General features: G+C 46.6%; 1 protein-coding gene across 2 annotated transcripts in view; it reads right to left on the reverse strand.

The window, feature by feature from the left end:
• LOC138580134 (transmembrane protein 139-like) overlaps positions 1 to 23,902 on the reverse strand; it is a 244,687-nt gene extending 220,785 nt beyond the window's left edge. Inside the window, exon 1 of one of the 2 annotated variants that reach the window (XM_069650444.1) lies at positions 22,922 to 23,902. The gene's annotated coding sequence lies outside the window, so the exon portion shown is untranslated. Of the gene's footprint in view, positions 1 to 21,900; positions 22,104 to 22,921 lie in introns of those variants that run through there. The other variant, XM_069650445.1, reaches the window with a different exon arrangement.
• Between the last annotated feature and the right edge of the window lie 219 nt (positions 23,903 to 24,121).

The following is a 24,121-nucleotide window of genomic DNA, read 5'->3' on the forward strand; positions in this document are numbered from 1 at the left end:
AGCCGAAAGCACTTCTCAGATGCCAAGGCTGGCCTGGGCACGCAGCCAGGGACGCGGGGCCACGTCCCTACTACACGTAGCATGCTTAGGAGGACCCAGGGCAGGTGCCAGCAGCTCATCCAGTCCTGGTTTTCTTTTGCAATCCAGCACTGTTTGAACCAAGAGAAGCACAGGGGTAGAAAGCCCAGGACTGGATGATCTAGCCTAATGGCATGGAACACCTAGAGATCTCCGCTTCACGTGTCCGTGGCCACGCGGTCTGGCTCAAAAAAGTACAGATCCAGAGTGATCATATACAACGACGTTTACTCAATCACCACTGATTTGGAATTCGGGCTGTACTAACAGAACACGTCTCAAATAGCAGGATAGCCGAAAACTCAAATGTTTCTAGAACTAGCACCTCGGTGTGCGACAGTAGCCAATCACGCAATCACGTGGCTTGCACCGTGGGCATTACCTACTGGTAGAGGCCCGCATTCTGAGCAGCCTAAATGGCTGTTCGCCATCTTGCACTCTTTTCTCTGCACTTCGCCTCCACCTTCCTGCCAATGTCTAATTTGCACACGTACCAAACTCTGGAACCATGTTTGAGCCCCCACTCTCAACCAAACTACCTGGCTCGATGGAAATAGAAGACAGACCACATAGTGCTCACCCGTCATCTCTATGGTGGCCATCTTGGATTTTTTGTGGGAGATCTCACAAGCTGCGTGCTCTGTGTGGCCTACTCCTTACAAAAGAAGATGTCCTCTTCAACGTGGACGTAGAACCAGCGGGCTCAAAGCCACACTGATAAATGTGGTGCCATACCGCGTGATGAGGGCCCACCGCCTATGCTGGGACAGGTTCCTCGTTTCAGACTAATGAGAACTGGCGGCCGAGCCTTTTCTATTGCGGCTGCAAAGTTATGGAATTCAATTCCATTTCTTTTAATCTCCACAGCCACTCACTTGCAGTTCAGACGTGCTTTAAAAACGTTCTTGTTCTAGTTTTCGCCTTTAGGCTTTCGGCTGTTGCTTGGTTCCTGCCTGTTCTTTTAGCTCCAAGATACCTTTGGCGATAGTGCGCTTTAGAAATATGCTTAACATAACATAAGCTAATGCTGCACCAGGGCACTGGGCTGTTACTATCTGATGCAGCCTACCAGACTCATGTTGGATGAAGTATTTTTAATGCTAAATCCTCATTGATGTATACATGATTTATTGTACATAAAATACAGAATAACACACCCTCGGACAAGTCCTGAGCCACACACAGCACTATTCCGCAGGCCCAATGATGTACACAGGCCATAGTGCCAGGATCATCCTGGACTATTCCCAGAGGATTCCCCACCACCCACACCATACAGACATTTATTGGGTCGACGCAATGACTTTACGGAAAAGGGCACGTGCCCACGGATCACTACATGCGTGCACCAAGTCCCCTCATTTCCCTGCTAGGAGGTCAAACGACAGTGTCAATTTACTTACTGAACATTTTCTAGCCGCCTACACAACCAATGGTGTTTCCAAGCGCCACAAGACAAAAGTCAGGAGGGAACAAGGGGAGTAATTAAACAATAGCAAAAAGTAAATGAACAATCACAATTCTACTAGGCCTTGTGACATTCAGACATGCAAGGGCAGTGATGAGAAGTAAAGGGGTGAGGGAAGGGGGACAGGTATGGGCAAGTGCTAGTGTGAGTCCAGGAGGGGAAGTGCAAAGGGGTGCCAGAGGAGGAGGCAACTGGCTAAGAGCAAGGGCATAGGCGTCCCGGGGTGGGAGGGTTTACAGCCGCACAGCAGGGGGCCCATAGGGAAGTGCTGAGGGGGTGGGTGGGTGGGTGCTGGTGTCGACTGGGCAGAAGGGCTGGTAACCTGTAAGACTCATGGAGGACCAAGCCGCCAGTTTCAATGGTAGTGGGGGGAAGTTAGCAGGGGAGGAAGAGAGGGGAAAAAGGTAGAGAACTTAAGGAGGTCCAGCTCGAGTCTGAGAAAGGCAGGGAGGCTGTTCCAAAGGGAGGGACCAACCGAAGAGAGAAACCTACCCCCCCCACCCCACCCCAACTCTGCTTGGAGAAGCGCTTCACCCTCAGGGAGCTTGAGCTAGAAGAGCGCTGGGCACTAGCAGGGAGCTATTTAGGGAGAGAGTGTTGGAGATAGCCGGGTCCAAGGCCCCAGAAAGCCTTGTGGATGATGCAGATGGTCTTTAATGTAATCCTCGCGGCCACCGGGAGCCAGTGGAGAGATTTTAGGGCTGGACAGATAGGGTCCCTGGGCTTGAGGCCAATGATAAGCCTTTCAGCCCTATTCTGGATTAGTTGAGGGGGGCAGAGGGGGGAAAAGGGGTAGATTGAGGAAGAGACTGTTGCAGGAGTCAAGCCTCGAGAGGACCAGAGCTCTAGAGACATTGAGCTTCTGGAAGAAAGGGAGAATGCCTCTAAGGAGGTGAAGCTGAAATTGGGATTTTTTGGCAAGGTCCAAGATGTGAGGGGTGAAGGAAAGAGAGGAGTCGAAGATGACCCCAAGATTTCTGACCTGACTGGATGGTGAGGTTAGAGGGCCCAAGGAAGGCGGCCAGAGGGCAGGAGGGAAACAAGGTGCAGGTGTCCAAGTAAGGAGGATCTCCGTTGTACTGGCATTAAGACAGAGATCATTAGCTCCACACCATGCCTGAATAGCGGTCAGACAATCAGGAAAGAGGAGGAGGTAGTAGAAGGAAGTTTGAAGGAAAGCTGTGTGTCATCAGCATACCACTGGAAATGAGGAGATCAGGTGAGCAAGAGGGACGAGGTAGATATTTAAGAGCCACGGTGATAGGATAGAGTCCTGGGGAACGCCACAGGCAGAGAGTGATTTGGTGGAGAAGAAAGGGCCCAGTTTCACCTGGCAAGGGTGGTTAGTAAGGAAGTCAGCCGATCCAATGCCTGGTTATCACAGAATCGGTTTATGAGGATAGAATTGTTGGCCATGTCAACGGCAGAGGAGAGATCGAGGAGAACGAGAACAGCAGGAGAGTTGGAGTCAAGATTAGCGAGCAAATCTTTTGGGGTGTTCAGGAGAGCAGTTTCCGTGCCTCTGGATGGCCGGCATCCAGATTGATGGTCTTGGAGGCAACCAGCAAGTTCCGTATGACAAATCAGGTGGGGGGGGTGGGGGAACAACCTTTCCAAGAGTTTGCCCAGGAAGGGGGTGGTACAGATAGTGCGATAGTTAGCCGGTCAGCAGACAGCTTTTTTTAGGAAAGGGTGCACAAGAGAGTGCTTGAATGATAGAGGAAAGGAGCCAGTGGTGAAGGAGTGGTCACAGATATCGGCTAGAGCCGGGGTGAGAGAGGAGATATTATAGTTCTGGAAGAGCAGAGGAGCACTTGTTCGGAAGAGACCTTCATGGAGCAGGCAGCTTTAGAGACCTCATCTGGTGCTATGGGCAGGAAGGAGGAGAGTGCCGGGTGTGGTGAGGTGGAGGGGGAACAAGGGAGGCAAGAGAGCAGGAGGAGGAGTGGGGGTGGGCGAGGTGGAGAGTGAGGACAGGTTGTCCTGTGTGTTAGATGTGTACTGGGAGGACAGTACGGTGCAGAGAGCTTGGGAAGGAAGGCGAGGGATGGAGACTGCAGATGGGCGAGTTCCTTGCAGATTTTGAAACATTCAGCCATGTTGTTAGTGGCTCCATAAATGTAGGCTTGAATGTGGGCCCTCTTCTTGGAGCGGATGGAGAAACAATATTGCCTTTGGAGCAGGCGACAGGCCAGTTTGTCAGCAGATGTACCCGAGGTCTGCCACTTTCATTCAGCAACTCTGCACTTACGTTTCAGAGAAGCTAGATCAGAATCAAACCAGCCATTTCACTTGGAGGCAGGCTTCAGGCGGATCCTCATGACATGAGGCAAGGATGTCAAGGGTATTCGAGATGGAGAGGTGAAGGTTAGCAAGGACAGAGTCTGTGGGAGAGTCAGAAACAGGGGTGGAATGGGGGAAGAAAGTGGAAGTAAAGGAAGCGACTGACGCTCATTGCTTGAATGACAGCAAAGGAGGCTGGCAGTGCTGGAGAAGGCTTGGATAGAGGGCAGAGGGGCCCCGGCAGGAGGGGAGGAGAGAATGGTAGACCAGGAGAGGGGGTAGTTCGTGGGTTATAAATAGGGATGTATGCAGAGATTAAGGCATCCAGAGTGTGTCTGGCTGAGTGGGTGGGACCGGAAGGAAGAATGGCAAGGGAGAGGGAGTCGCAGAGGTCGCGGAAGAGTGCAGTGGTTGACTCAGAGTCAAGGTGGATATTGAAGTTTCCAAGGAGGAGGAGTTTAGAAGTATGGGCCAAGAGAAGAGGTGATGTCATTCCATTCAGAGAGGAAGAGAGAGGCCTGTAGATGGTGGTATGGGTAAGTGAGAGAGTAGGTATGATGGAAGCGGGGACACACTCAGGGAAAATCAGAGCCACTCCACCTCCAGACCTGTTGGGCCTGGGTTTGGAGAAGAGCTTGTAGCCCTCGGGAAGGAGTGTGTCAAGCGCAGCAACAGCTGGCGTTGAACCCCTTGTCGGTAAGGGCGAGGACATCAAGGTCAAAGTCTTCAAGAAGGAGACAGATGTCAGAGGAGTGTTTAACAGCAGAATGAGCATTCAGAGTAGACAAGTGAATGCAGATTACCACCTTTGAAAGTTTTCCGAGGGGGGGTAGAGGGGCGTGGTATTCCTGTTGGTGGTGGTGAAGAGGTTAGAAGGGAGGAGGAAGGAGAGGTAGCAGGAAAAGGGAGTAAGTTAATGAGAGACGGCAGGCACTGGTCAAGAAGGAGAAGATTAGCTGAGAACCCTGGGTCATAACAGCGCCATTGTGATGGACATTAATGATGCACCTAGAGGATGAGAAGCGTACCAAGAGTACTTCCCATCTAGTGCCACCAATAATGGGAGAAGAGGAGAAAGGGGAGAGGGTTGAGACCAAATGGGCAGTCCATAGGTCCGGGGAGGGGACAGTTTAGAGAATGTTGGTGATAGTCTGCCTGGAGGAAGCATGGATGTAGGTGTCAGCGATAGGTAGGCCTGGATTGGAGGCCAGGAGAGCTTTTAAAACTTTCTTCTTCCAGGTTTTGAGTGAGATAGTATAGGTGATAAGAGTAGCAGTTAGAATAAATAGGGGAGATGGAAAACACCATGGGAGTAGGGGGCGCGTGGCGAGAGAGACAGACAGAGGAACTGCACAGGCACAAATAAACTCACCAGGCGGCATAGCAGCTGGTAGGCAGGCAGATGGAAGTCCAAACCAAACTCTTCGGGGCCAAATGGGCCGTCAGCTCCTCTTTAGCATGGTAGATGAATCGTGGTGTAGTAGGTGAGGCCGAGGGACAGAGTTAAAGGAGGAAAGGGGCAGGGAGGGGTTCTTCACCAATGAAGGGCCTCAAGGAGGAGGCAGTTCTTTCTGGGAGAAACCATCATACCTGCTGTAGTGGTTTGGCGAGGCAGCGGAGGTGCAGGCAGGTAAGGGGTGCCAGCTATTGAAGAGGACACAGGACCGGAATACATCTTGACGCATAAGTGGGGGCGCCACTCCATCGACGCCTAACACCTGTGGCGCAGAACACCACGCCTTTGGACTGCACGGACTGGGCCGCAGAGGGTTTCGGTGGTCAGGTTTTAAGTTGAAGGCGGCGTCTAACGTTAAGGCGCCAGTCAGTGGAGGCTACAGACCTGAGGCGCAGGTCAACATCACTGGCACCTCAAATAAAATAACAAATGAAATAAAGAATTGCTCTTTGTGCAGTGTGGGGAGGGTGTGTGAACAGGAGAGCAGGAATTTGGCAGGTAGGGAGCAGGGTGTTGTAGTGACACACACGTAGAGACAGGAACAGAGCAACATCAGTATCAAGAGGTACGTGATGGTTGTTGCGGTAAATAAATTGGAATGATATCCCTCTTGTGGGAGTTGGAGGCATGAAGTGGGGGGCTGAAGGAGGGGATCCCCCAACGTTCCAAGAGGCATGCCAGGATGGGACTGAGCAGTGAGGGAAGTGTTTCAATGTATTTACTGCATGAGTAAGAACTGCGCAGTAAATACATTTGCAGCAAAAACAAGGAAACAAAATAACAGTATTCTAAATCGGATTACATTGAGAAATGTAAACTTCAGTTTTTAAACTTATATGATGTGCGGTCTATGCTAGGACTTTATTTTGATTTATTTAATCTACAGGATATATGTAACATCGAACCAAAACGAACTGGACTGGCACACCAAAAGGGAAGCATGGAGTCACCGATATCCAGTCTTTTCATCGAAATTTCATCTTAACATTTTTCATCGAATATTTTGTAACGAAAAAATGTTAATTTAATGCATTTTTGTGTGGCGTAAAGGGTTAATTTTGTTTGCAAAATGTCTGGGGTGGGTTTTTAAGGGTTCGAAACGGGTTTTGGGGGCACCCCCCCAGAACAGGGTTTGGGGGCACCCCCCCAAAACAATGCATTCAATTAAAAGAAAATGTTGTTAGAAAATATTCGATGGAAAAATGTTTAGATCAAACATTTTTCAATGAAAAGACATGGAACCGATGTCACCAAGCGTGAAATAAAAAAAGTCTGTTTAAGCGAAACAATGCAACTTAAAAGAACGCACAGACCTCCCTCATCACCAACTCTAGTAAAAACGTTATGTATGTTAGTGTATTGGTTGTATACCTTGTGTTGTATTTATTTTAAAATTTAATAAACATGTAAATAAAAAAATAAAAAAAAGTTACATTTTCCTACAAACACACCCGCTCAACCACCAAACATAACAGATACTAAATGTGAGGAGCATTGCTCATACCAAAAATTCAAAAAGAGTGAAACTATTCCACATCGGCCTGTATTCCAGACACCACTTCACCATCACTGCAATCTATAAAGATGGACACACCACGCATCCAAAACAGTAACCCCAGCAAACAATTTTGCAGCCGCATATAGCGAAAGAAAAAAACAGAAAAAAAAAAGAAAATTACACAATTCTTAACTTTGTAATTAACAGTCATTTTACATAAGAGTCTGGTAGGATTCCTACCAAATACTGAACCACAGACCGTATCTTCACCTTGTAGTCTCTAATCAGAAAATATGTAAAGACAACAAAAAAAAAAGGTGGCATTGGGGCATATTTGCTTACATTATAGATTTACGAAAAGCATTTAAATTTGATTTGGCACCCAGCACTAAATCGTGAACTGCTGCAGGTGTGGGAGACCCAGGACATCATAAAATCCATGTGCAGCTCAATCAGCACAATATGCAAACTGGGTCTTTTAAACAGGAACCAGGAGCGAGACATGAGTAGGCCCGTAGCTCAGCCCAGCTCAGTATCTAGATCAGGGGTCCCCAACCTTTTGTGTGCAATGAGCAAAATTGGCATATCAAATTAAATGGTGAGCAACATCAATTTTTCGACGGAACATATCGACGCACAGTTGGCGGACAAATTGTTTGCAACACAAATTAGAATGTAACAAAGTTAAAACTGTGTATAGAACATTTAATTTGCAGTACTTAATAGTTATCTAGACCACGTGTTATTCTAGTCAAGGAAATGTGGAAGGCCTTTAACTTAATTTGACGTTTCGTGATTTCCAAGAAATGTTGAGGAGATTGAGTGGTCAGGAGTACATTTTTAGACATATAGGACCAGTTCAGCTGTTCAAAAATAGAGTAGGAGTAAGTAAACATTACCAGGGGTTTCAGGCTCCTGAGCAAAATATTAGTGCAAATGTATGGACAGTAAAAAGGGCCACAAACGGGGCACTGATTTTTCAGATCTACTGAGATTTTGCCTAGGAATTTATGGGATCTTTAATGACAAATGGTGCATTCCTAAGCATACGAGATCAGCAATACTGTTCCACAGTCATTGATGACTGTATTGTGATGTTTTTTTTCTTCAGGAATGTTATGAACGGTTACATTTCTTATTGAACAAAGAGTAAACACAATCCTCTGGAGTTCATTTTCCAATGGCCAGAGTAGGCACCACGAAGAAGATATCTGACAGCCAGAGCGGCTGGTTGGCGATGCCTACGCTCGAAAAGGAGGCATTGGAAAGAATTACTAATTCACAAGAAATAAAGATATTCTCTTAAAACTGTTGAACAGTTCAGAGGCCACAAAGGAAAGCGAGAGTTTGCTTGAGTCTTTAGGAGAAACTATCCAGGACAGAGCTATTGGCAAACCATGCCCCCAAGTTTAGGAGCTCCAGGTTATAGAAAGGGATGCACCATGGTTCGATGCAGAATGTAGAATCTCAAAAAGAAAACTGAACCATGATTTAATGAGGGGTGTGTACACTGCTGGTCAGATTTATAGTTTCAAAATGGCATAATAAATTGCCTTAAGTTAACAATAACTTAATTGGATTGGAATACAGGGAAAATTGATTATGAAAAATGTGGGCATGCATTTACCGTATCTGCCCATTAACCATGTGCCAGATGGGCACAGTATCAAACGATTACCATTTTTCCACTAGGACACTATGTAATATAAATACCGGTGACACCATAATGAATGTTGTCGATAAATATGGTGGCATCAAACACAAACCTCACTTGTACAGAAAGTGTGCATGCACATTATTTAATAAATGAAAGTTGGGTATGCATACCACTTCCTTGTCCACTATGCTCATACTAGCTGTACCAAGGAACGGAATAGGCCAATTTTCTCCATGACACAAACATGGTTCAAATAATGTACTCATTAATACATTTATCAGCTGGGCAAAGTAACTGGGGATGACAGGGTTTTAGCAATGAGACTACCATAACTAGTAAGGACATTTACTGTAAAATTATGTGCATGGTGGCACCAAACACAAATCTTGCATGTATAAAAATAAGCCAGCTGGAAACACAGCGGCTCATTGGCCAACATCCTTGCACAGTCCGGGACTCTGTACTGACTACAGTGCTACGGAGGTCTCATCCATTCAGCACCTCCTTCTAGGCCTCCACAAAATGGCCCAGAGCAACAATTTAGGGTGCCGCGAGCAACATGTTGCTCCCGAGCTACACGTTGGGGATCCCTGATCTAGATCAATGACCTCCCTACGTTGCCAGATGAATCTTAGACCCCAAGCCTGAGCGGCTCAGAAACCAAGCGCCTCCTTTCTGCAGATAACCCGGTCATACAGCCAGCCACCAGGGAACGGCTCCGATACCACCTCACTCTCCATGGAGGATACTACAAGATCTGGGCCATAGAGGTGAACCTGAAGGATACCAACATCCCAGAGCAGCAGCAACACCTTCAAACTATTCCTGAATGGCACAGAATAGAAGCACGCTGCAGGCTCCACTAACCTGGGCCTCCATACACGTGCATCTGAAGGTTTTAAACTGGCAATGAAAAAAACACTTAGAAAAAAAGCCCTTTGTGCATTGCATGCCTTCAAGAAGCAAATATAGTTCAACTCAAGAAAAATATTAAAGCTAAAGATTTCATGAATTATTGTTATTGGGTCCTCTTTTTAGAAATATATAAGGATTGCTCTCTTTTTATGTATGGTTTTAATCTTTAATGTATTTTGTGAATGAACTGATATTTGTTGAATATTGATGTAAATATTTGATATATGTATATTTTTGTAAAGGTTTTTTAAAAACCATATACAAATAAAATATTTTAAAATTAAAAAAATGCTAAAGATTTTTTGACAATACCATCACCCCTTTCCTACTTTGCATGATTGAGGCTTGCGGTCCAACTCAAAAACAAAGAAGTGTAGAGGAAGGGGCAAATCTGCGACAGAAATTCTGCACCAAGGTAGGTTGTGAGCACGGAAACTGCCCAAAAGATGGGTCCAGAGCAGAGCCTAAGGGTATCCCCCTTGCTGCTCAAGATGCAAAAGCTCTCTGGTGGCATAGCTAATGCCCTCCACTACCATGCACTGGAAGACCAAGCAGCAAAATGTTGAAATAACCTCTTGATGACTAGATTACAGAATTGTGGGCACTCAGCAGCAGTGCCCCGCAGTTGGAGATCCCAGGGAACCAAAGACAGGAGGAGGTATTGGCTGTGGAATTAGAGGCCTCAATGAAGCAACACACAATGTACTGCAGAGCAGAACTAGGACACCACTGCAAGCTAGAATGCTTATAACATGCAAATAAATAAATAAAAAATAGAATGCTGCAGGTCAAACAGAGACTAAACTGTAAACTTGCAGATCCCATAAGGAGGCGACATGCCCCAAGGAGGGCAGGCCGACCCTGTAGGGAACGGCCTGTAGCCCAAGTTAAGGGCTCTAGCGCAGCGAGGGTCCCTTAACGAGGGTGGTGGTGCAGTTACCAAAAGGGTCGGCCTGCCACCAAAGGGCCCATTGCCATTAGCACCCTTCTAGTTCAGTTCCCTACATGGCTGCTAATGTAGTGGTTTTTCTTTTTCCAAAAAATAAAATAAACGCACCTTCCTTGCGTATTCCTACAGAGGCAGTGCTGCTATTCATGAAGTCCCTTTTTCAAGTGGATGACATGAAAAACAGGCTTCACAGATGGCAGAACGGAGCAGCGCCGAGCCGTACAACAAACCAAGTTTTATTGAAACATTTTTTTAAATTTATTTATTTATTTTTTATTGCATCAATTAGTTACCAAAGGAAACTTTAAATGCATTGTGAAGGTAAGAAAAGAGAATTAAAAAAAAAAAAAAAACAATTACATCAGTTATATATAGGGGAGAAAACAGTATAGCTAAGGTAGAATAACTAAATGTCCAGAATTGAAGAAATTTCTCTCACGAAATTCAACAAAGCCAAGGTCATAGATACTTTTTCTCCCCTTCTCAGGATTAACCACCTGTCCTGCAAGGTTAAAGTACTTAAATTAGAAAGGTGCGACCCCAACCATTTCTCTCTGTGCTTAGGTAAGATAACGCAGTTCATCACTAGATGCTGTAAGGTTTCAGCCTCTTGCCCACAACCTCGACACAGCAAACTGGGTTTCTCCTCTTTTTTGTTTCTTCTCCCTAGGACTTCTCTTGTGTGGAAAAGGTTTAGTCTGAATTTTAAAAACCACTGCCTTTCCGTATTTGAGGGAAATGTATCCAAATACGGGTGAACGGTACCTCTGCAATAGTACTCGTCCATACCTTGGGTTATTGATGGCAAAACACTAAGCCTGTCCAGGGTGGCTGTCCAATCCCAATCCAAGAGTTTCCTCTTTACCATAAGCGGATTTAACATAAGATTGTCTAGTTTTAATGCTATGGTATTCAGAATTTCTAAGCAGATTAATTGCCACTTGGTTAGAACCGAAATCAGTTTTCTTTTGATTGCTTCATTAATTGCCACAAATCCGCTTCTTTCCTGTGGATGCAGACATTTGCCAAGGAGTGTCAAGGATTTCCAGACCGTGGATATGTAAAGGGAGGATAGGCCCAGTTCCTTATGCACACTTTCCACTGGAATTGATGTTGGTAAGCCCAAAACTCTTTTCCAGAATAGGCCCTCCAACAGTTTCCAAACATCTAAATTGATGAAGAAATTCGCCTCCGCCGCGTAAGTGAGAATTGGCACAACTTTCAGTTTGTAGAAATCTATCAGAGGACGAAGGGAAAAGGAACAGTATCGTCGCTTAATTAACAATGCTTGTGAAGCTAAATTCGTAACTTTACTTCTAAGCCTGACAAAGCCTGGACCATCTTGGATGCTGTTGTTTAAGGTTACTCCAAGGTATACCATGGTCGAGACCACTGGTACCTATTCCCCGGATAGGAACCACCTTAGATTTTTCATGCCGATGATAGGTCCTAGCCTCAAGATCTTTGATTTTTTCGGATTTATACGGAGGCCGTTTCCTTGTATGTATAACTCGAGTGCCTTTAGTTGCCGCTGTAGTCCGAATGGCCGTCTGGTCTAGCAACAGGAGATCGTCTGCAAACAACAGCCTTCCCACGGTGGTCTCTGCGATTTTTGGGGGGAAACACCTCACTACTTCGAAAGCTTCCTGCATATCGGATATAAAAAGACAAAAAAACAGCAGGAGCCAACCAACAGCCCTGTTTCAAACCCGTCAGGACCTCCACATTGTTTGAAAGGTTGCCCTGTTTGTCCAACCTCACTTTGAGGGTTGTCCCTGTGTGCAGTGCTTCCAGAGGTTCTCTCAGGTTGGTCGGACAACCCAATTTCCTCATTTTTTGCCATAGCATTCCGCGGTCAACAGAATCGAACGCCTGTTCCAAGTCTATTAACGCGATGTAGATGTTCTTGTATTTCTTGTCCTTAACCATACATTTGATTATATTTATGATTAGCACATTTGAGGATGTTCCAATGCCCTTTCGAAAGCCTGATTGCCAAGGGTCCAAATGTTCTGCCAACCGACTCCAATCATTCAGATCTTTCAAAATTAATGCTGCAAATATTTTGCCGACGACATCCAAAAGGGCGATTGGTCTGTAGTTCGTGGGCACGGACCTGTCTCCCTCCTTAAAAATCGGCACAATTATGGACGTCGTCCAAGATTTAGGTAACTTTTTTAGTCTTGTTATATCGTTGAACAAAACCAACATAAACGAAGCCCATTTTTCCAGGTCCCTTTTAAGGATGTCGTTAGTAAGTCCGTCAGGTCCTGCGGCCCTTGAAGAATTGGAGTGTTTAATGAGGTCTAGGATATCTTGTTTTCCAAATTTGAAGTCCCAAGACTCATTCGATGGTAAGAATGAGGCAGGACCACAGATTTTCCCCATAGAATAAAGGTTCCGAAAATGAGTTTCCCAAACTTCTGAGGCTTTTGGGTTCACCATTTTTGAGTCAGAAGGGATGTTTATTTCATTAATCAATTTCCAAATACCAGTGATATTTTTAGTAGATAGTAGGTGAAGCATCTTCTCACTGTCTTGTTGCATTATTTGATGTTTGTGTTGCTTAAGCCAGTTCCTGTAGTTGTTTCTAGCTTTATTATACAGGACTAGGTCAGCTGGTGCACTGGTTTTAACGTATAACCTCCTGGCTTTTCTTACCAATTTTTTTTTGTCACTACTTGATGGTCATAATAGTGCCGCTTGCATTGGTGGATTTCCTTGGCAACTACTTTTGGGCGAAAGATCTTCAGTGTTCAGCATATTCTATCAAATTGGGACCTTGGTCCTTGATTAGGGAATCCAGCACCAGGGCCGCCTCTTTTCTTCCCATACGTAGTCTATTGCCCCCAGAGGTTAACTCAAGAGACTGGTTTGGTAGATACTTACCTGGTGCAGACGAGAACTCAGCCCAGGCCTCAGATTTGAGTTCCAGAATATTATGATCACTCTGGATTGTGGGGATCACTTCCAACGATGTTAATTTACCAAAGAGGTTTTCTGATGCAAAAATGTAGTCCAATGTGCTTGTTTGGGCAGCCCGTTTCCATGTAGGGGTGGCCGGTTTATCGCCCGCCTAGTTCCCGTTTACCATATGTATGTTCCTGGCTATTAGTTCCTTCTCCATGGCCATTCCTCTCGTTATATTTTTTGAGGCGTTCAGAGGCAGGAGCTCTATTTTCCTCTGCTTCTTATCGTAACATTCCATGTTAAAGTCACCACATAGCAGAATTTCGAGTGACGAGAATTCAATCCTCGCGTCGTCTATGGCTTCCAGTAGAACTTCCATGAATTTGTCCTCTTCTCGGGCTGTCGGGCCCTAATATACGTTGCATATGAGCAACTGCCAATCAGGAATAAGTAAAGGGGGTTTAGACATGAATGAAATCCTAGTGAGTTGGATCCAATGGTTTCTGTTTAGAGAAGAGAGCACTTTTATGCCACTAGTGCGCTTTACCCCCAACAGTAAACCCGAACTCGGTCTACCTTTCGTGCCCTTTATTGCGGGGTTTAAGTATAGCTCGAACCTGTCCAAAAGAGGTAGGTCACACAACCAGGTTTCTTGCAAGCAAAAAAAATCATAGGAGGACAGGTGTGTTGCTGAATTTCCAAGTAAATGCAAATAACCCCTTGTGTTCCAACTCATGATCTTTATCCCTTTTGGCGGGGAGTTGGATTGGGCACTCGTAGATAGGTGTTGGCGTTATGACTTAGCAGATAGAGCCCCTGCCAGCCAACTCCAGTCATCTTGACTGTTCCCCAAGTTTAGTCTTGCTTTTTCTGATTGAATATGCACTTGGTCTCTTCTACTGTCAACCTCTCGGGTCCCTCTACCACTATTTCCTACTTTCATCATATGTTCCTTATTGGGTTTGGTAGTGGAAATTGAGGGGTTACGTAGTAGATATTTCAGATCCTTTGGAACTACACGGTCAGATCTATTTTCCTCCTCTAACTCCTTAAGCACGAATCCACATAAGTTAAGTTTTGGACCCAGCTCTAAGAGTGAGTTTTTAGTGTTTTGATCACCTGTGTGGAGAATCACACTGTTGTGTCGCTGTTCATTGTGGAATTCGATCCAGTCTAAATCCCTTGATTTTAATTTCTCAGGATGATCCAGGGATTGTAAGAGCCTCATAACGTTTGCCTGATTCATAATTAAGTTGTCTTCGTAACCTAGAGTTCTTTCCAATAGAACTCTGTAGTGTTCTTTAGCGTTTTTTGCCCCAGGTCCTTTGTGAGCGTTCTGGTTGTTGGGCCCACGTACCGGCTTACTCTCAGTCGTTTCTGCGCCTGAAACTGTTCTTTTAATTTCATTTGTCGCGTCAGGGCTGACTCCTTTACTACTGGTAGTTTCCAGGGATCTCTGGACAAGACAGTTCCTTCTGTCTTCCAGTGTTGTGTAAACCAAGGCATTGAATGGACGTATGTCTGTCCTTTCTTTTTCTGTGGGGCTAGCCGATTCTTCTCTACCGGAGTGCACTCTGGTTTTCCACTTAAGTTTTTTGTCGAAATCCGGGTTCGGGATCGACAACGTGGGCATTGAGGGCTTTTTGAAGGACACTAGCCGCACCACCCTGTCTTTAGCCGTCTGACCCTTCGTCTCCCCTTTAGAGTCGACACCTTTTATCTTGCTATATATTTCTGGGTCTTCGTCCTCGGTACCACTTTCTGTTCCAGAAGTGTTAGATCCCGACTTCCCCTCCCATGAGGTGTTTATGTCTGAATAAACAGATAAGTCCATGAGAGAAATATCCATGTTTTCATTTGTCAACTTGATGTCCAGTGGGCGAGGGGACTCGTCAGGACTCACTGTTGGGCGGGCAGCAGAAGCAATTTCTGTTTTTTTTAATGGTCTCTCATGAATTGGCGGTTTGCAGGGAAGTGCCAAGTTCCTTGGAAGGGATAGACCAGAGGCGATTTTGGATCTCATTATGGGTTTCCTAATAGGCAAAGGTCTCTGTCCTATAGGTTTTTCCGTTAATATAACCATTTTCCCATAGTTTTTGTCCCCTTTCTTGTTTACTTTGAGTAAACCTTCCTTCAAAGGGGATAAACCTGATTTTGGTTTCCTAAATAAGTCAAATAATTTGATGATGTTAATTGGCACTGGGGCCTCGAGCTGATCCAGTGTAACCTGGGGCAAAGTATTAGTTGCAATGGAAGACGCTGAACATCCTTCTTTCGGTGCTCGCCTACCCTCCTTCATTGCTGGGCTAATTGCCCACACAGAAGGGTCTGTGTTGGTAGAAGTGTCCATGTATTTAGTAGTAAAAATTTCCTCAAGAGTACTCTTTGTAGGCAAAACCACCTGCGGGTTTTGAGACAGCTCCAGAGTTGACGGACCACTCTCTGGGCCACCTGCACTCCCTAACCGAAGACTTGTGCTTTCCGATCTTCTTATTTCTTTTTCTTTTATGATCGTCTCGATGATTCTTTTCAAAATTTCAGTCGTGTGTTTGTCATTTTTTTTGAGTTTCGACTGAATTGCAGAAACGAAGCCTTCTATAAAAATCATTTTAGAAAACAGCATTGCAATTGTCGTATGTCCCGAAGCTGATCATTTTGCGACTCTATAAGTTTCATAAAGGGGGCCATTACGAGAGCAAATGCTGTAATCATTCCAGGATCGATTTGAGGATCCTTTTTATAAGGGGCATCTCCTTGGGTAGATTCCAAGACAGACAAGAGATCCTCGTCTGTAGGAGAGGGTTGTTTTCTTTGCCGTTTACTTGGAAATGGCGCTTGCTGAGGGAATACTCCTTTGTGGAGTCTTTGTAAGGGTCCCTGAGGTAGAGTTTTATTAACTGAGGCAAGAGCCCCCCCCCCATTTATTTGATGACCCCTTACGCTCGGGGATGAATGTATAAGACCCTGAAGTGTTCATTTGTTGGGGTTTAGGCCGTGACGTAAAGGGATCCGGAAGACATTCTCGAGTAGTCACCCTGTTTTGCTGGTTCCTACTTGAGTAGTTCATGTGGAAATCGGTGTTCAGTAAGGAAATCCCAAAGGGTTTCCAGCCGTTATCCGTTTTTTTTGCAGGGGGCTGATCTCTTTTGTTCCCATTTAAAGAACCGAAGACAAAGGGGTTCACATCAGGAGAGGGGGTTGGCCTTAGGGAACCCGTCTCATCATCATAAGTTGCACCCAAGTCCTTTAGAGAGGAGGGAGTAGAATTTAAGGGAGTCAAGTTGGGGGAAACCTCCCGCACTGTATCCTTAGGGGACGGTCCCGTTTGTGGTTCTGTGCTCTGACCCATGTCTTCGATGGCCACCGTGCTATTTGAAAGTCCACAAATTTCAGTTTCTTTGGGTGGCACCGATATTTCCGGGATCTGTAAAGGCTGTTGGAGCTGTGAGTGAAGCTGTGTATGGGAGCCTTTCCCCTCTCCTGAACTTGTTCCTTTCACCACCTCCTCAGCCGTTTCCACATTTATTTGTAAAATATTTTCATACGAAGCAGTACTGCATGTAATGGCTTCCTCGGGGTAGCAACCCGCCCCTGACCTGTGTGGCAAAGGCTTTGTAACCAGGAAGTCGACCATTGTAAGCAGTTAGTCAATAACACCTGGCCAAATTTACTGGAATTTCAGAGGTACCAGGTTGATATGCAAGTCTTTCAGAAAAAAGTGTCTCAGAATTACCTTGCTGCCTTCGTGCCTTCCTGCCGCAGACTGCCAGAGACTGCACTTAGCCTCAGGCTTAAGAGCAGTAGAGGTTTCAAGAGAGGCGGAGCGCCCGCTTCCACGCCAGTTTTCTTAAAGCAGCAGTAATGGTATTTCTAATACTGCAGACCTCCGCACAATATTTTACACAGTAGAATCCTTGACGTTGCACGTACCAGCTTTGAGCAATCCAAAGTACAGCAAAATTGCACGGAGCAGACTGCCAGAGACTGCACTTAGCCGCACTTCGCAACATTTTTTAAACACGCCCCATTAGCACCTGTGTAGGGGGCTACACGGGTGCTAAGGTGATAGGGGAGCGGGGAAGGGCCTGACCCCAATGAAAATGCTTGGAACGTGGGCTTTCCTTAGTGAGTACAGGCCACGTCCTGCGCATTCGCATTGGTTGACGGCACCTCCCAGGGTGCGATTCTTGGTTAAAACCCCAGAAGCACTCACCAAATACAGAGTGAGTGACCACAAGCTGGAAACAGGGACTGGCCAACACAGAGGACAGAATCTGTCAATGCGACAGAAGAAGTAGACAATGGAGCACTACCTCCTGCTGGGCCCTGCACACAAACACATCCAGGGCACTCATTTCCCCACATTCTGCAAGAATAAGGAAGAGTTTGTGAGTGAAACCTGACGGGAAGAGCTCCGCTTTATTCCTGGACAACAATCGGAAAAAGCAGAGAGGACAGCAAAACAAGTTAGTGCCATCTGAGAAAGGACACCAAAGCATTGTGGACGTTTAGAAGAAGTGAACTCTACTGAAAAGAATGGAACATCTATTTCACTTAGCATGTGTGTCTAATAAAGTGCTGTGTATTGTGTCACCCCCCCCCCCCCCAGCCCCCTCATCTGTTTAGCTGCCAATTAGGAGACGCCTGTCAGGAAGGAGTGGCTTACCGTCGCCCTGTGGGATGCAGTCCCATTGTCAGATAAGTGGGAAGCACTTTGTGGCAAAGGGATCTTGGGGGCAAGCTCATCCTTAGTTTCCCTTTTGTAATGTAATGCAATTGAAGGTGACGTGTGTAGTTTGAGCGAGTATTCTTCACATCTAATTCAAATAAACAAATATGTTTCCTGTACACCGGCCCGGTTCTTGGCTCATTGGTAGCTCTGGGGCAGGGATCCAAGGGTTATTAGATGAATTGGAGATAGGCCTGAATAAAAGAATCCATTAAACAGTTTGTTGTGTGACATCTTGAGTGGGAGGGGAATAGAATCCCTGTTTTGAGGGCGGCTTCTCAAACCGTTACATTCCCGGCAGGGAGAATGGTGGCCTCCCACTACTCAGGGGACTTTGAATGCTGGCTTTGCCTCATGTTACGACCTAGCTGATTGGCCACCTAAACCTCCCCGAATGGCCGGTAGGCCAGCTGCATCCGTTCCCCTTGGTACTGATCAAAGGTTATACCACTTCCTCACATTGCAAGTTGGGGATTCTCATCACAATTACCCCCTTAACGTTAGTGGTTTAGGTATGCCCAGGAATATAGTTTATAATCCAGTTGGCTGGGATCTGCCCCTTTTTGTTTCCTGGATGGTGCAGTCCGATGCCAACAGGTGCTAAGCTCTAGTAAAATGCAGTTTGCAGCACGGAGCCTTTTGTGGGCATGTCCCATCAGATTGTGTGCATTTAATGAGCAGGACAGTGGTGTTCTCTCTCCGGGCCAGTTACAGATGTTACGATTACTTGAGACGGTTATTTTACTGACTTCAGAAGGAGGACGGTTCAGGGACATGACTTAAGAGAACTCGCATCTCTGCAACATGCCTTCTACCCACTGAGCTACGTTGCCATCATTGCTTTCTAGCTTAAGGTGCACATGCAGTTCTGTGTATCTGAACACATGGCACTAATTGGTCACTAAATGATATGTGGATTTTAGTATTTTTTTTACAAAGTTTGTCAACTATCAAATGGTAAAATCAGTGTCGTTCGCCAGCAGAAATACTTGTTTCTCACCCGATATTGTACTCTGGAGAATGATGATTATTTTTAATCCATGTGTTCTAGTCTGTTTTATTATATATATATTTATTTATTCATTTCAAACCATATATAATACAGAACATACCTACAGAATAATCCAATAGCCCACAATCAGCATGACTGCTAGCCTTCCTCATTTTGCATGCACAGAATCACTGGTGTGCCCTTTCGGAGTGAATCATACTGGTTTTTAACCGAACCTGCTTCTATACCGATAACTTCCAGTTCCAGTCCATTTGATGTACCCGTGTAATTTGCAAGTCAGCTTTATTGTACACATAATACTAGAAAGCCAGCTACACAGGACTTGTTGCAAACTGGTATTAAACTAGAGAGGGCCGATCATGGGTTTTCCCAAATATGCTCTTTTCCATATACACGGTCTCTGCATTTTACAGTATAAAGAGTTTATATATCGGGCCTTAATTGCTAATACATGAACCGTAGATATGTACATATGAGGTCCTATTTAAGCATTAATAGCAATAGTTGCCAGATGTCACACCATGAAACACCTGGGATGTGGAGCGAAAAGCCTGCCAGTCTAGGATCAGAAACCATGCCATGCCAAGCTGCCGCCTTCCTTACACGGGTCGTCCACGTTGAAGCGAACAGCAACATCAATTTCAAGCAAAGGAACCCTGGATGTGTGTGCATTGCCCAAATAAAACACAGAGGACCGCAAGGCACATTCTAAAAACATCACAGTCTTTCCGCTTCAAAGACATGGGCCCAAACGTTCTTTGAGATTAATGAAAATTGCCTTGAAGAAGCTTGCATGCAGCGAAACATGCGCCGGTATCTAGTATCCATCTAGATATTACTACATAAATGAGACATTATGAGCACGTCTCTACTGTATGTATTAGTTCATAAGACCCGATATGTAAAAAGTAGTATGATAAAACGCACAGCTAGTGTATTTCCAGCGGTGACACTCCATTTAGAGCAGAGACGTATTTGCAAGATGCATGTTCACATAGAGGCACGTGGCCACATGCACGCCACTGCACTTCTGTCCTAGCAGCAGGTGTGATGGTGCTTACAGCAAATGATTGCAAGGGAAGCGCGCGGGTGGCATTATCGCCAACCTGGCTCATCGCTAATCATTAATAAGGGGGGAAATCTATACTTCCTTAATTACAAACTGCAGAACTAGGAAACAAATTTCCGGCTTTTCCACTAGGCCAAAGTGTGTGATCCTGACAAGATCACTTTAAAAATCACCCTGCCGTAGTTTCCATAGCTGACACAAGTGGTGTCATCTAGAAGTGATTTTTTCCAGGTGTGCACTACATAAACAGACTCACCCAGGCCTGGCCCAACACACTACCCAAATAGACTAACCCAGGCCTGGCCCAACACACTACCCAAATAGACTAACCCGGGCCTGGCTCAACACACTACCCAAATAGACTAACCCGGGCCTGGCCCAACACACTACCCAAATAGACTAACCCGGGCCTGGCTCAACACACTACCCAAATAGACTAACCCGGGCCTGGCTCAACACACTACCCAAATAGACTAACCCGGGCCTGGCTCAACACACTACCCAAATAGACTAACCCGGGCCTGGCTCAACACACTACCCAAATAGACTAACCCAGGCCTGGCTCAACACACTACCCAAATAGACTAACCAGGTCTGGCTCAACACACTACCCAAATAGACTAACCCAGGCCTGGCTCAACACACTACCCAAAGAGACTAACCCAGGCCTGGCCCAACACACTACCCAAATAGACTAACCAGGTCTGGCTCAACACACTACCCAAATAGACTAACCCAGGCCTGGCTCAGCAGACTCCAGCGTTACAATGTACAGAATAATCATACAGGTTCCCATTGAACGAGTGCATGCTACAGGCTGAAGTAACACTTAGGCCGCGCCTGGATACATCAATTGAGAGTTTTGTTTCTGTCCACAGAGGGTAAGGGAAATAAACGATCCTGCAATGTTTACTGGGTGGGTGGAGGGTGGTCCAGGGAGGGATTCGAGAGTGAAATACAGAGTTTTGGGTGAGAGTTTATCCTCCGATGTGTCCCGGGAGGATAGCTCAGCGGCAACGTGCTCGCCTTGGAAGCAAAACGATATGGAGCAGTACAGGTTTGATCCCCGGGTCGGCGTTTAGAAACCTCCGGGTATTAAGCGCGATGTAACAGCGCCTCGATGCCTGCGGGCTGTGCAAGCGCTTTAAAATTGCAAAGAAAAGATGCATCCTGCAAGCACATGGCCTTACAATAAATACTCTGAAAGCAGGACAGCCATAGAGGAGTAAAGCTATTCATTCCTTAATCGAAGGGACAGGTCTCTCTTAAGATGGGATTGAGCAAGCAAGCTGCAGAGAGAATGCAGCATTTCAGCATTTACTAAGCTGTGCCAGCGATCAGTAACATTAGCTAATGCTGAAAGATGCTCAGCCAGTAGTATGCCAGTAAACATGCATTAAGAAGAATGCCAGTAAACATGCATTAAGAAGAATGCAACAGTCATTTCAGTAATGAATAAACAGTGAACATGTTCTATGCAGCTTACTCAATGCGTAAAGAATATGTGAACTGCTTATGGGAGGGATCCACTTACCACCACTTGGGAACTTTTTTTTAAACTTTCCACCTGCTTGACAAGGGTTTGAGCAATGTTAAGCACGTGCTCCTCTTAATCTAGGGCTTTTCCCTTCTCCCTCCCCTTTCCACCTAAGTAAACTGTTCTACATATTGTCTCACTGGTTTGTTCCATGATTGTAATTATGCTTCTTTCATTATTGTACCTTGCTGTTATACTGTAAAGCGCTTTGGATTAAAGCGCTATATAAACCTAAAAGTACACATAATAAAGTGAATTGCTGCGCTCTCCTTGTCACACAGTGTTTTGGGGAAAGACTCATAACTCCCCCTCCGCTCCCCCTTACCGAGTACCCCTTACCCCGAGAGTGTCCACTAGCCCTGCATCTTCCGGGGACAACCCAGCCCAAATGGGCTGGCATCTGTGGTCAGGCGCTCCGGAGGGAGGGTCCTGGGAGACATTCTGCCCAGAACACTTCTTCCAGGGCGATGGATGGGTCTGTTGGAAGCCCATTCTTGGATGCCTGGCCACCACAGCGCCCACCTGCCAGAGCAGGCCTTGGCGGGCACGCACAGACTACGCCAGGTCGCTTGGTGCCACTGCACTCACTAGTGTACCCAGCCCAGAACCTCCCAACAGCAGCTGGCTAACCACACAGGGGGGGGGAGGATACCCGGAAGGGAATACAGTGCAAATGCGCCGGACACTGACTAATGAGCACGTGGACTGCAGAAGTGACAGACGGACCACCTCATCGCCCTGCCCCCCAGGGACTCTAACCAGCCCTGCCAATTCTTTCAAAGCATGTTTTCCACCAGGGCAAAGATTGCTCCAGTCTTAGTACAGATTGGTATGAGCAGTAGGGTAAACTTTGCCCTTCTAGTAATACTGTGCAAAATTGCTCTTGCATCGGTGCCAAGTTTCTGGAACCTGGCATAATGTTCTAAAATCTCTCTCACACCCTCCTCCCCCCCCCCCAAGAGCCGGGGCAGTCTATTAAAGGGAGATCGGGTGTATGTCTGTGTTCGCCTCACCTCCTCCTACCCTGCCTATCAACGGCCCATGTCCTTCATAGCCCATTTACTCATGTTTTCTGTGCATTTGATCTTCCTTCTCTAGATGTGTCACTTCGTTTCCTCCCTCATCTTTTTTCAGCCCACCCTCTTGCCCCCTCTGTTCTCTCTCACTGTCCCCACTGTCTCCCTCCCCCCTCCTTTGCATGTCTCTTTCCTCTCCCTCTGACAGTCAGTCTCCTTCATGAAGCCTGTTCTCAACACCCCCCGATCGCCCTTCTCAGGGTCCCCACTTCCCTCCTCCTGGGCAGTGTCGGCACTCCCACGTCCCATCTTCCAGTGACCATCCCCCAACAGGCCCCACTCACCAATGCCAGGGTCCCGTGCGCCGCACCCCGATTCTGGGCGCTGTCCTCCCTGGCGGGTCCATGGCGTGGCGCCTGGTCCTGAAGTGGGCCACTCCCCTCTGGCAGGCGAGGCTGGGGCCGGTCGATCGGATCCGCCAGTGGGGGTGCGTGTGGCGCGCCCCCCGCCCCCAAGGTGTGGCGATGAGCCGGAGGCTCAGGGGAGACTTTACTGCTGCTCCAGAGTACAGAAAGTGCAAGACTTCGTGGCCCCCAAAGAGAAGTTTGCTGCTCGGGAGTAGAGTCCGTGGAGTAGAGCGTGCCGCCAGCGAGTAGAGTTTGGGTCTCTGAAGGAAGAGGAACTCAGTGGCCCCGAGGTCGGATGTGCTGCTCTGGGCTGTGTTTCATAGGCTGGAGTCGGGCTTGCAGCTCTGGAGTACACTTAGTTGCTTCCGGGTATAAAGTGTACCTCTGAAGAAATTGGGCGATGTCGTGTGTCTGGAGCAGAGTGTGGTGCTTCTGTGTGAATTGTGCGGCTCTGGAGTGTTGGGCTTTTAGAACGCAATACTTATTGACACCGGAGTGGAGTTTGTGGTGCTGGATAAATTCGAATACTAAGTGCATATGTTGTTTCAGCTCCGAAGTAAACTTTAGTTTTCAGGGACAGAGTTTTCATAAGGTTTGAGGCTCCGGATTCCCCGTTCAGTGTAGCACCTAGAAGGACACAGCTAGCTCTGCAGTGAAGTCCCTACTTCAGAGATACAGCCGACAACTCCATGGCAGCACTCGAGTGTTAAAAGTTGATGGCGTATTGCATCTGCAGCGTTGGGTAATGTTCGCAGCTGCTGGGTAGACCTCTAGGCGCTAGGGTAGCGCCTGCGCTCCAGGGATGGTGTTTGCCTCTCCCCTACTGACAGCGTGGGTAGCGTTTTACGAGTTTCCTGTTTGATAGAGTGAAGAGCTGGCGACATCTCTCATCTTCCCTCCTGAGCCCAGGACACTCCCCCTACCACATTCCAGGGCGTTCCTATCCCTTTCCACTCCCCCAGTGTCAACCCGCGCATTACGCTGCATCCTCCTTCCCCTTTGCCCTGTTGCCTGGCAGTGCGCCAGCTCTCTGGTCTGTTCTGCCTCAGCCAACCTCTGCAGTACACATCCGAGCCCGTTTATTTTTACAGCACAACTATCATAGCTCTCAACCATTTGTGTCGCAAAGGCGGGTGA

The sequence above is a fragment of the Ambystoma mexicanum genome, chromosome 3p (genome assembly GCF_040938575.1).
Source record: "Ambystoma mexicanum isolate Mex_15411 chromosome 3p, UKY_AmexF1_1, whole genome shotgun sequence".
Classification (NCBI taxonomy): Eukaryota; Metazoa; Chordata; class Amphibia; order Caudata; family Ambystomatidae; genus Ambystoma; species Ambystoma mexicanum.